Source organism: Equus caballus, chromosome 3 (assembly GCF_041296265.1).
Source record: "Equus caballus isolate H_3958 breed thoroughbred chromosome 3, TB-T2T, whole genome shotgun sequence".
Classification (NCBI taxonomy): Eukaryota; Metazoa; Chordata; class Mammalia; order Perissodactyla; family Equidae; genus Equus; species Equus caballus.
Window position 1 is genome coordinate 24,065,314 of NC_091686.1, and position 13,687 is coordinate 24,079,000.

Sequence of the window (13,687 nt, forward strand, 5' to 3'; positions counted from 1 at the left end):
AAGTGGAGCATGCCAAACTTAACCACTACGCCATGGGGCTGACCCCTAGATGTGCTTTTAAAGCTCCACCATTGGCCAGCCCTGGTGGCCTAGTGGTTAAGTTTGGTGTGCTCTGCTTCAGTGGCCCAGGTTCAGTTCCCAGGCATGGACCTACACTACTTGTCAGTGGCCATGCTGTGATGGCAGCTCGCATACAAAATAGAGGAAGATTGGGAACAGATATTATCTCGGGGTAAACCTTCCTTAGCAAAAAAAATCAAAATTAGAAAAAATAAAACTCAACCATAAGAAAACATGATTAATAAATGGGCAAAAGATCTGAATAGACACTTCACCAAAGAAGATATACAGATAGCAAATAAGCATATAAAAAGATGCGCAACATCATATGTCATCACGGAACTGTAAGCTAAAACAACAAGATGCCACTACACATCTATTAGAATGACTAAAATCCAAAAAACTGACAATATCAAATGTTGACAAGGACACAGAGCAATAGGAATTCTCATTCATTGCTGATGAGAATGAAAAATGGTATAGTCACTTTGAAAGACAGTTTCTTACAAAGCAAAACATAATCTTACCATTTGACCCAGCAACCACATTCTCAGATATTTACCCAACTTGAATTGAAAACTTATGCCCATACAAAAACCTGCATATGAATGTTTGTATCAGTTCATTGATAATCACCAAAAAACTAGAAACAACCAAGGTGACCATCCAAAGGTGAATGGATAAACTAACTGTAGTCCATTTACACAGTGGAATATTAGTCAGCAATAAAAAGAAATGAGCTAAAGCCAGCCCTGTGGCCAAGTGATTAAGTGCATGCACTCCACTTTGGCAGCCCAGGGTTCTGCCCATTTGGATCCTGGGCACAAACCTGGTACCACTTGCTCATCAGGCCATGCTGGGGAAGCGTCCCACGTAGCAGAACCAGAAGGATCTACAACTAGAACATACCGCTGTGTACTGGGGGGCTTTGGGGAGAAGAACAAGGAAAAAAAAAGAAGAAGATTGGCAACAGTTGTTAGCTCAAGTGCCAATCTTAAAAACAAAAAATGGAAATGAGCTATCAAGTCACAAAAAGACATGGAGGAACCTTAAATGCACATTGCTGAGTGAAAGAAGTCAGTCTGAAAAGACTGCATACAACTGTGTGACATTCTGGAAAAGACAAACTATAGAGACAGTAAAAAGATCAGCGGTTGCCAGGGGTTTGAGGTGGAGAGGATGAATAAATGAAGTGCAAGGGATTTTTAGGGTAGTAAAACTATTCTGTATGATACTATAATGGTGGATACATGCCATTAAGCATTTTTCAAAACCTATAGAATTTTACAACACCAAGAATGAACTTACTACAGGTAAATTTTAAAGTCGCATAGGACGTAGGCAGATTGCAGGAAAGAATGCAGACTGTGACAAGAGAATCAAACTGTATCTTTCTAAATGTATGAAACAACCTCACTGAAGGAAGGCGAGGAGGAGGCGCTGACCTAAGTAACTTTGGAAATGAATGGTGTCTGTAAGATTTAAGGCAAAAGGAGCCGCACCTAAGTTCTCTACTCTAGCCAGTGAAGTTATTTTCCACAGGGGTTCAAGTTAACAATTCTGATACGACTATGTGTGTGTACTGGATTGATTGACTAAATTAATGAATGAGGAGAAGAGACGAGCCTCTCGTGCAGAAGAATTCCAGGTAAATTATGCTAATATATGAACAAATTTTTCCACCCTAAAGGTAGGGGAGCACAACTTCCCACTCCTTAACAGTGGGCTGCTCATAGTGACTTCTTCCAAAGAGTGCAGTGTGGGAAAGGGAAAGAAAAAGAGTCACTTTAAGGTGGAGAAACCTGATAAACACTACTTCTGCCAGATGATCAAGGGCAGTATCAACAGTCGTAAATCATATTGATAGTATGTAGCTGTACTGGGTTGGGTAGTATCCTCCCAAAACTCTTGTCCTTCCCAGGCCTTCAGAATGTGACTTTATTTAGAAATTGGGTGGTTGCAGAGGTAGTTAAGATGAGGTCATACTGGAGTAGGGTTGGCCGTACTCCAATATGACTGGCATCCTTATAAGAAGAGGCGAAGAAGTGGGGCCGGCCTGGTGGCCGAGCAGTTAAGTTCGCACGTTCCGCTTCGGTGGCCCAGGGTTCACCAGTTTAGATCCTGGGTGTGGACATGGCACCGCTCGGCAAGCCATGCTGTGGTAGGCATCCCACATATGAAGTAGAGGAAGATGGGCATGGATGTTAGCTCAGGGCCAGTCTTCCTCAGCAAAAAGAGAGGAGGATTGGAAGCAGATGTTAGCTCAGGGCTAATCTTCCTCAAAAAAAAAAAAAAAAAGAAGAGAAATAGATATGAAGGGAGACTGTCATGTGGCGATGGAGGTGGAGATTGAAGGGCTGCAGCCACAAGCCAAGGAAGCCAGGCCAACAGCCAGAAGCTGGGAAGAAACAAGGAAGGATTCCCCCTATGGGTTTCAGATGCAGCATGACCCTGCCAACACCTGTATTTCAGACTTCCAGCCTCCAGAACTGTGAAAGAACACATTCATGTTGTTTTAAGTCACTGAGTTTGTGATACTTTGTTACAACAGCCCTAGGAAACTAATACACTACCCTTGATATGACATGATGAAAAATGGCACTTTACCTCTGAGTTCTTCTCCCAAAAATCCACACCCCAGTCCAATCATGAGAAAAACATCAGACAAAGGCCAGTAGAGGAGCATCCTGCAAAATACCTGACTAATACTCCTCAAAACTGTCAAAGTCATAAAAATAAGGAAAATCTGAGAAACTGTCACAGCCAAGAAGAGCTCCTTAGTCCATTCGAGCTGCCGAACCCATTAACAACAACATTTAGTGGCTTAAACATCTATTTCTCATAGTTCCTGAGGCCAGGAAGTCCAAGATCAAGGTGCCAGCAGATTTGGTGTCTGGTGAGAACTTGCTTCCTGGTTCACAGACAACCGTTTTCTCACTGTGTCCTTACTTGGTGGAAGGGGCAAGGGAGTTCTCTGGGGTCTGTTTTATAAGAACACCCATCTGATTCATGAGGGCTCTGCCCCCCTGACCTAATCCCCTCTCAAAGGCCCCCCCCTCCAAATACCATAACACTGGGGATTAGGTTTTAACATATGAATTTTGTGGGGTCACAAATGTTCAGTTTGCAGCAGAGCCTAAGGAGACATGAGGACTAAATGTAATGTGGTATCCTGGATGGAATCCTGGAGCAGAAAAAGGACCTTTGGTAAAACTAAGGAAATCTGCATAAACTATGGACTTTAGTTAATAATATACTAATATTGGTTCATTAATTATAACAGATGAACCATACTAATTAATATGAGATGTTAATAATAGGGGAAACTATGTGTGGTTGTAGGGAAAGATATGGGAACTCTGTACTGTCGGCTCAGTTTTTGGTAAATATAAAACTTTCCTGAAAGAAATTAATTCTATTAATAAAAAAATAAATAAAAATGAGGATCAGTGCAGGAGGATTGACTCCACTAGATAATAAAACATGCCACAAAACGTGATAATCAGATGTGTGGTATTGTTGCATGAATAGAAAGACAGACCAATGGACCAGAACAGAAAGTTCAGAAACACACCCAAATACACACAGAAATTTTATGTACAATAAAGGTGGCACCTTAAGTCAGAGTAGTAAAGACAGACTTATTAACACATGGTATCTGGGAGAAAAAAAAAGTGGATCCACATCCAAGGTAAATACTAAATAGACAAAATATTTAAATGTAAATATACGGAATCATAGAAGTGTTAGAAGAAAATAGTACTCCTTGAATTGATGTGTTGATCCAGTAGACTGCTAATCACAAGTACAAAATTTCAGTTATGCAAAATCAATAAATTCTAGAGATCTACTGTAAAACATTGTGCCTATAGATAATGATACTGTACAGTATGCTTAAAGATCTGTTAAGAGGTTAGATCTCATGCTAAGTGTTCTTACCACAATAACGGTTTTTTTTAAATCTAGTAAAGAAGTAAAATGATGCAAGAATCTTTTTTTCTAAACAAGTATTGCTGGTGCTCCACTGTCACAGTCCTTAGAATTGGTGATGTTTGGCTGGTAGCAGTATGATGAGGAAGTATGTCATGACAGTTGTCTGCCTTGTGTTAATGCATTTAAATATCAAAAAAGTAATCTTGGGGCCGGCCCCGTGGCCGAGTGGTTAAGTTTGTGTGCTCTGCTGTGGTGGCCCAGCGTATTCCCTGTTTGGATGCTGGGTGCGGACACCGTACAGTTCACCAGGCCATGCAGAGGTGGTGTCCCATCTGCCACAGCTAGAAGGACCCACAACTAAGAATATACAACTATGTACCAGGGGGCTTTGGAGAGAAAAAGGAAATAAATAAAATCTTTTTTTTTAAAAAAAGAGTAATCTTGTTCCTCCATTTGCCACCCCACTGTATCAGCTAGCTATTGCTGTGTAACAAACCACCTGAAACTCAGTGGCTTAAAACAATAAACATTTACTCTTGTGCCTGAGTCTATAGGTCAGCCAAGTGGCTATTGTGCTCTTGGCGAGTCTCGATTGTGCATCTGTGATCAGTTTTGAGGGTTGGGTAGGCAACTCTGCTGATGTCCTTTGGGCTTTCTCACATATCTGGGTGTCAGCTGGCTGTAGCCTGGTGTAGTAAGGACTCAGGTGGGACAACGTGCTCTCTTCCATAGGGTCTCTCATGTTCCCACAGGATTCTGAGAGAAAGCAGGAACGTATGAGGCTTCTTTAGTACGTCAATGTTTTTCTAGCTTTGTGGCCAAAGCAGGTCACAAAGCCAGCTTCAATTCAAGAGGCAAGGAATAGACTGCACAGCCTAACACAAAGACCTACAAAGCTGGTTCTAAGCAAAGGGTGTGGAGAGAGGTGAACCATTAACTGGGGCTACTAGCTTTTCATAATGACTTCCAAATTCCACTGACATATCAACTACTTCTGATAAAGAAAGAGATTTCCTTCACGCTATTTGGCAAATGTAGCCAACTGTTGGACACAAAGAAATGATTGCCTGTGTATGAGGAAGAAGATAGATATTACCTCAATGTTCTTCAGGGTTGTTTTTCTGGAAAAACAAAACAAAATAACCAATTTTGTAAGGCATAAAAAGAGCTTTGTAGGTCATTCTGCAGTAAAGTATTAACTCAACAAGTCTGGGTTGTCTAAGCCCTGCACCTTCCCGAGAAAGGTTGGACTGTGGCCCAGCTCTTGGGAAGTAACCTCTAAGCTCTTGGAATGTCTTTACCTGGAAGCCTTGAACCAACCAGATAGTTTATGCTAAGAGTGTGATTTATGCTGAGGGCCTTGGGCCACATGATATCAGCTTGACCTCTCGAGGGGCTGGACACCTAGGTCAGCCTCATGGGCAGTCAGACATGCCTCTCTGACCAACCCCCAGTAAAAACCCTAGACACCAAGGCGCTGGTGAGCTTCTGGTTAGGAATACTCCATGTGTGTTGTCACACATCATTGCTGGGAGAATCAAGCACTGTCCGCGTGACTCCACTGAGAGAAGAGAACTGGAATCTTATTGGACCCTGGCCTTTGCCTTTTTCCATTACTGATTTTAATCTGTGTCCTTTCACTGCAACAAACCTTAACTATGAGTATAACAACTTGCTGAGTTCTATGAGTCCTTCTAGCAAAGAATTGAACCTGAGCATGGCCTTAGAGACCCCTGAACACAGTCATATTATCATTTTTAAACCATAAACAGATTATCTTTGTCAGAATAAAACTTGTTGGCTTCTCCAGGCTTTAGTTTTTCCATTTGTAAGCATGTATTTGGACCAATAGACCCCTGATCCATTCTATGTCTGTATCTACTCATAAAATATGGGAAGCTTTGATTCAGCTGCTTCATTTTGTAATAACACTTTGCCCAATAATACTCACACCCATGCTTTTATGACCTATATGAAATTATCTCTAAATCCTCTATAAAGGCAATACATTCCATACTAAAGCTTATTCAGAATGACTGACTTTTTTTTGTCCTCAAGGTGAGATAAATATTCTTTTTTTTTTTTTAGGAAGATTAGCCCTGAGCTAACATCTGCTGCCAATCCTCCTCTTTTTGTTGAGGAAGACTGGCCCTGAACTAACATCTATGCCCATCTTCCTCTACTTTATATATGGGACGCCTACCACAGCATGGCTTGCCAAGCAGTGCCATGTCCGCATCCGGGATCCAAACTGGCGAACCCCGGGCCGCCAAAGCAGAACGTGCGCACTTAACCGCTGAGCCACCGGGCCGGCCCAATGGGATAAATATTCTTTAGGCATCTCTCCATAAGGAGGGGATAGAGCAAGGAACTAGCTGCAGTTCTTTGCAGTCCCAGGACCTGGCCAGCAGGAGCGATGGGCTGAAGGGGCAGCTGCCTATTCTGGCATCATGCAGGATGCAGGGGCACCGCTTGTTCCACTCAGGTGGTCAGCACAGAAAAGTTGGGTGATGCTGGTAACTGCCCACTCCAGCGGGATGCAGAATGCATAGGCAGCACTTGGTACACTCAAGTGGACAGGACTACAGAATTGCATGATACTGAGAGTAGTTGGATTTCAAGCATCATTAGTTCTTGCCCAAGTCATTCATTCATTCCTCATCTATACCAAGCACAGGGTTGGGAAGGCAAAGATAAATGAGATAGACAGTCCTCGTATGCCCAGAGGGACCTTGGGTGAAAGCTTTCTAAGCTATTGGCCATGTAAGAACCCTTCACTCATCGAGGAGAAAGATGGCCTTGTCAAACACTCAGTAAGCTAACTGAATTTTGCAAGGTTCAGGCTGTTCCATTCGCCAGAGTTAATTTATGTTAAGAATAAAGGAAAAAGAGCATGAGATATTGGCTTTGCTCCTTATCAGGAGAATTTTTGCCGGCTTCCTTCTTTGTAATTTTCCCATGAGAAAAATAGATTGAAAGCTACTTCTCTGAGTCCCAAAATGAGGAGGGAAAAAGCTGTGATTAGGTATCATTCCTTTGCATCATCTCAGGTGTAAAAGAGGGAGGCAAGTCGACTTGCTGGAAGGAATCGGTGACCAGATGGAGTGGTGTTGTCACATGCTGGAAATAATCCAAGGAGAGGAGCATCCACCAGTAGGAGTCTGATTATGGAGTCATGGGGATTATGGAGCCTAATAATCTGATTATGGAGTCTTGTTTCAAAACTCGCCTGTTCAGTAAAGCCTTCTCTATCCACTCTATTAAAAAATGCAACCCCCCAGCACTCCTGATATGACCTCCTTAGCAGTAAACACCCTCTGACACGCTATATATTTTACTTACTGTTTATTGCCTGTTTCCCCAACTAGAATGTAAGCTTGCATGGGGAGTGAATGCTGTGACTCACTCATAGCTGTGCCCTAGCACAGAGTCTGCAACCCAGCGGGTGCTTTACAAAACTGGATTATAGGAATGCTGAATAAAGGAGTAGAAAATGAAGATGCTTGGGGGGAAAAACTGAACCCGTCACTCAGTACCTTAGAAAAAGGATCATTTTAAGACCTCGCAAGGGGTAGGGAATTGCTGTTAATATTTGGCCCAAAATTCGTCTTAAACATTGACCTCAGGTTCAGAATCCAGCTGAAGAAAGAGAAAATTGATCATTAAAATTTAAAAGGTGTTCAGGAAAATCCAGACCATGTGGAAATTCTTCAGAATAAACAATCCAGTGTTTTCAATGTATAAATGGCAAAGAAAAAAAAAGATATGGAGGGGGAACCTATGTATGGAAAGACATCAATTGCAGGACATGCACTCATTTGGATCTTGAGTTTTAAAAATTTGAAGAAATGTATGACATTTTGGAAAAGAATTTGGAAATATGAACACCACCTGTATATTTGAATACTATTAAGAAAACACTGTTAATTTTTTAGGTGTGATAATGGCACACAATGATTGTGCTTTAAGTGTGATCTGCAGACCCCTGGGGTCTTCAAGATGCTTGCAGGGGATCTGGGAGGTCAAGATTTTTTTTATTTTTTATTTTTATTTTTTGGAGGAAGAGTAGCCCTGAGCTAACTACTGCCAATCCTCCTCTTTTCGCTGAGGAAGACTGGCCCTGAGCTAACATCCATGCCCATCTTCCTCTACTTTATATGTGGGACGCCTACCACAGCATGGCATTTTGCCAAATGGTGCCGGGTCCCCACCCGGGATCCAAACCGGCGAACCCTGGGCCACTGAGAAGTGGAATGTGTGAACCCAACCACTGTGCCACTGGGCTGGCCCCAAGATTATTTTAATAACGATACTTAGATGTCATTTTCCGATTTCACTGAGTTGACATTTGCACTGATGGTGGAAAAGCAGTTGGTGGGGGAACCTGCTGATCCCACAGCAAGATTCTAGGCAGTGGCAGCCAACTGTACTAGCAGTCCTTGCATTCTGCAGTGTCACACATTTGCCAAAAAGAAATCCTAGTTTCGCTTAAGAATGACCTTCATGGAACAGTAAAAATTATTAATTGTATTAAGAGTCAACCTTCGAGTGCATATCTTTTTAGTATTCTGTCTGACAAAACGGGAAGTATGCAAAAAGTACTTTTGCACACACAAGCTTGACGGTTGTCTCCAGGAAAATCGCTTGTACACTTCTTTGAGTCGTGAGCTGGGCCAGCTGCTTTTCTCATGGAACAGCATTTTTACTTGAATGGCTGAGTGAAGGCTGACATTTTCTCAAAAATTTTTGAAGTGAGCTGTCACTTCAAGGAAAACAACTGACTTTATTTGTTGCCCAATGATAAAATGAACTTTCAAGTGAAAATTAGAATTTTGGCAAAAACCTGTATCTGTTTCCCAATACTTAAACCTTTTCTTTCTTTCTTTCTTTCTTTTGAGGAAGATTGGCCTTGAGCCAACATCTGTTGCCAATCTTCCTCTTTTTTTTTTCTCCCCAAAGCCCCAGTACATAGTTATATATCCTAGTTGTTAAGTCATTCTAGTTCTTCTACCTGGGATGCCGCCTCTGCATAGCTTGATGAGCAGTGTACAGGTCCACGCCCAGGATCTGAACCAGTGAACCCCAGGCCACCAAAACAGAGGGTGCGAACTTAATCACTTGGCCATGGGGCCAGCCCTGTAAAGCTTTTCTGACGAGAACAACGGGGATATTATTGTGGTCATTTGATACAGTGTAATAAAATATATTAACATTTAAAAGATCTGGAAGACTCAGTGAACCAGTACTTTTCAAATGACCCAGGCATGATGTTAGAAAATCATGCCAGGATAAATGATCCATTCAAAGGGCAAGAAAGACCAATGGACTTTAATATAAGAGAGTACAAAAGTTCACTGATAAGATCGCGTGTGGTGATATATAATCTGTTCTCCATGGTGATGTCACTTGAGCAAATAAATAAAAATAGAAAATTTTGTTAATATTCTATGAACAAATCGCACTGTTATTTGTGTGTTCTGGGACATCTGCTCCACTTCAAACAGTCACTATTATTACAGTTAAAATCTCTTTCCATCCCATAGCGGTGCCACCAAGCATGTACTTAGTTGCTGCCAGTGCTTGTTGGAACAGAAGTGGACATTACAACACGCTCAGAAGGAGATCAGACAACTGCTAGGATATGCTGCATAGCTCACTGAGAAGACAGCACTCTGCGAAACCTTGGTGGAAAGTCAAAAAAATTAAAAGCTGGGTTTAAATAAAAATATGCAATGTGTTTTTCGAAAACATCCTCTACACTTTTCCTTTATTCCTAAGTGGAAAGTAATAGAAAATAATGTGATTTTGAATTTTGCAAAGTCTTCAGAAACACAGCCCATACACACGGTACCCTGTGTTGTGATGCACAAGGCAGTAGGGGAATTTATTTTGTGTGTCTGTATAGGGGGAGTTCTTCCTTCTTTTTGTACATTTCGGTATTTAGTCTTTTCAAAATATGCATGACTTTTACAAAAATAGGATCACACTCTACATATTCTTGTGTGATCTACATTTTTTCATTTCTCAATATTTTAGACACCTCCTCCATGTAATTAGTATATACTATCATTTTCAATGTCTCTCCAAATTCTATTTACATATCACCACAATTTATTTTACTTATACTTATTGGAAGATTTCTAGATTGTTTCCAATGTTTTTGCAAATATAGACTGAAGTGTGAGGAACATTCTTTTATATACATATCTGTACAAGATTAAAGGCTACGATAGTTTAAAAATTTTAAATTTTGATACAGTGAGGGCTTCAGAAAGATGTTATGTGTTACAGTCCCACCAGGATTGTCTAAAAAATACTTCTTCAGGGGCTGGCCCGGTGGCACAGAGGTTAAGTTCACATGTTCTGCTTCTCGGCGGCCCGGGGTTCGTCAGTTCGGATCCCAGGTGCAGACATGGCACCGCTTGGCAGAAGCCATGCTGTGGCAGGCGTCCCACATGTAAAGTAGAGGAAGATGGGCAGGGATGTTAGCTCAGGGCCAGTCTTCCTCAGCAAAAAGAGGAGGATTGGCAGTAGTTAGCTCAGGGCTAATCTTCCTCAAACAACAACAACAACAAAAATACTTCTTCAAATTGTTCCAACCCTGGGTATCAATCATTATTATTTTAAATATTGGCCAAACTTATAGGTCAGAATGATATAACATATGTTATAGTATTTTCTTTGATTTTTAAAGAGAATTTTTTTTCCCCAGAGGAAGATTCACCCTGATCTAACATCTGTTGCCAATCTGCCTCTTTTTTGCTGAGGAAGATTCATTCTAGCTAATATCTGTGGCCAGTCTTCCCCTATTTTGTATGTGAGCTGCCACCACAGCATGGCCACTGAGGAGTGATGTAGTTCTGCACCTGGGAACCGACACCAGGCCACCAAAGCAGAGCACGCCAAACTTAACCACTAGGCCACTGGGGCTGGCCCATAAAGAGAAACAATTTTAAAGATTTTTAAATTTTTAAAAAAATTTTCCTTTTTCTCCCTAAAGCCCCCCAGTACACAGTTGTATATTTTTAGTTGTGGGTCCTTCCAGTTGTGGCATGTGGGACACCGCCTCAGTATGGCCTGATGAGCAGTGCCATGTCTGCCCCCAGGATCCGAACCAGTGAAACCCTGGGCCACCAAAGCAGAGCATGAAAACTCAACCACTCGGCCACCGGGCCGGCCCCATGAGAAATATTTTTGATAAATTTATTATTCTATGTATTTCCTCTTTAATTGGTTATTCATATCCCTAGCTTCTTTTTCTTTCTTTCTTTCTTTTTTTTTTTTTTTTGGAGGAAGATTAGCCCTGAGCTAACATCTGCTGCCAATCCTCCTCTTTTTGCTGAGGAAGACTAGCCCTGAGCTAACATCCATGCCCATCTTCCTCTACTTTTTTATATGTGGGACGCCTGCCACAGCATGGCTTGACAAGGGGTGCAAAGGTCCACACCCAGGATGGGGGCCAGCGAACCCTGGGCTGCTGAAGCAGAACGTACAAACTTAACCACTGTGCCACCAGGCTGACCCCACTAGCTTATTTTTCTTATTGGGGTTAAATTAACTTGTAAGAGGAGTTTTATAAGTTAAGGCTATCCTTTTTCTTTTGTACATGTACCACATATATTTTCCCAGTTTATTTGTCTTTAACTTTGTTTATAGCAGTTTTTTTCAGAGTTTAATTTTCTCCATAGTTGAATTTGTCATTATTTTCTTCATGATTTCTGTCTTTGGTGTCATACCTTCTCACCCAAAAAAATATCCCCATATCATTTCTTTATAACTACTTTGGTAACTTCTACTTTAAAAGTTTAATCTTTTTTTTTTTAAAGATTGGCACCTGAGCTAACATCTGTTGCCAATCTTGTCTTTCCCCTTCTCCTTCTTCTCCCCAAAGCCCCCTAGTACATAGTTGTATATTCTAGTTGTAGGTCCTTCTGGTTGTGCTGTGTGGAACACCCCTTGAGCACGGCCTGATGAGAGGTGCCATGTCCGCGCCCAGGACCCAAACTGGCAAAACCCTGGGCCGCCAAAGCGGAGCGTGTGAACTTAACCACTCGGCCACAGGGCCAGCCCCTAAAAGTTAAATCTTGAATCCAGCTTATACTTCAGTACTCTAATGTGCAGTCTTAGGAATCCAACACTTTTATCTTCCAAATTTTTATTGAGTTGCTCAAGAACAATCGTGGAATACTCCAGTCTTTCACCAGTGCTGGGAAACAGATACTGAATTAATAGATCTCCTGAGTTTTTGGGTTATTCTCTGGAGCCAGTACTAAAAAAGTTTTCATTATTTTAGCTTTGTAATACTTTTTTTTTTTTTTTGAGGAAGATTAGCCCTGAGGTAACATCTGCTGCCAATCCTCCTCTTTTTGCTGAGGAAGACTGGCCCTGAGCTCACATCCGTGTCCATCTTCCTGTGTTTTATATGTGAGACGCTTGCCACAGCATGGCTTGATGAGCAGTGCATATGTCTGCAGCCAGGATCTGAACTGGTGAACCCCAGGCTGCAGAAGTGGAGTATGCGAACTTAACCACTATATCACCGGGCCAGCCCCATAACACATTTTTACATCTAATAGTTATTAGTCTCTCATTTTAAAAATGTCCCGAGTATTCTGTTTGTCTTTCTGATGAAGTATGGAATTATTCCATCAAACAAAAAAGTAATCAAAACAGTGCAAACAATAAATAACAAAAACACCTAGCTGAGAGTTTGATTTTTAGTAATTTACAGAGTTATACAACCGTCACTTCAATCCAGCTTATTATTTTTTAAAATTCTGGTAAAATATAGATAACATGAAATATACCATTTTAATCTTTTTTTGGTTCTTTTTGGGTTAGGAAGATTGGCCCTGAGCTAACATCTGTCGCCAATCTTCCTCTTTGTTTTTTGCTTGAGGAAATTGTTGCTAAGCTAACATCTGTGCCAGTCTTTCTCTATTTTGTATGTGGAATGCCACCACAGCATGGTTTCATGTATGGGTCTGCAGCTGGGATCCGAACCTGTGAACCCTGGGCCACCAAAGCAGAGTGTGCGAACTTAACCACTACTCCACTAGGCCAGCCCCACCGTTTTTAAGTGTACAATTAAGCACATTCACAATGTTATATAGCCATCACCACTATTTCTTTTCACAACTTTTTCATCCCAAACAGACACTCCATACCTGTTAACCACAATTTCCCATGCTTCTCTTCCCCATGTGCCTAGTAATCTCTATTCTACTTTCTGTCTCTATGAATTTTCCTATTCTGGATACTTCATGTAAGTGGAATCATATGATATTTGTCCTTTTGTATCTGGCTTATTTCACTTAGCATATCTTCAAGGTTCATCCATGTTGTAGCATGCACAGAACTTCATGCCTTTTTTGGCTGAATAGTATTCCATTATATGTATCTACCATATTTTATTTATCCATTCTTCTGTTGATGGGCACTTGGGTTGTTTCCACCTTTTGGCTATAGTGAATAATGCTGCTATGAACATAGGTGTACAAGTACCTTTTTGAGACTATATATTGTTTTAATTAAAAGCTAGTTGCTATCGGGGCTGGCCCCGTGGCCGAGTGGTTAAGTTCGCGCGCTCCGCTGCAGGCGGCCCAGTGTTTCGTCGGTTCGAATCCTGGGCGCGGACATGGCACTGCTCATCAAACCACGCTGAGGCAGCGTCCCACATGCCACAACTAGAAGA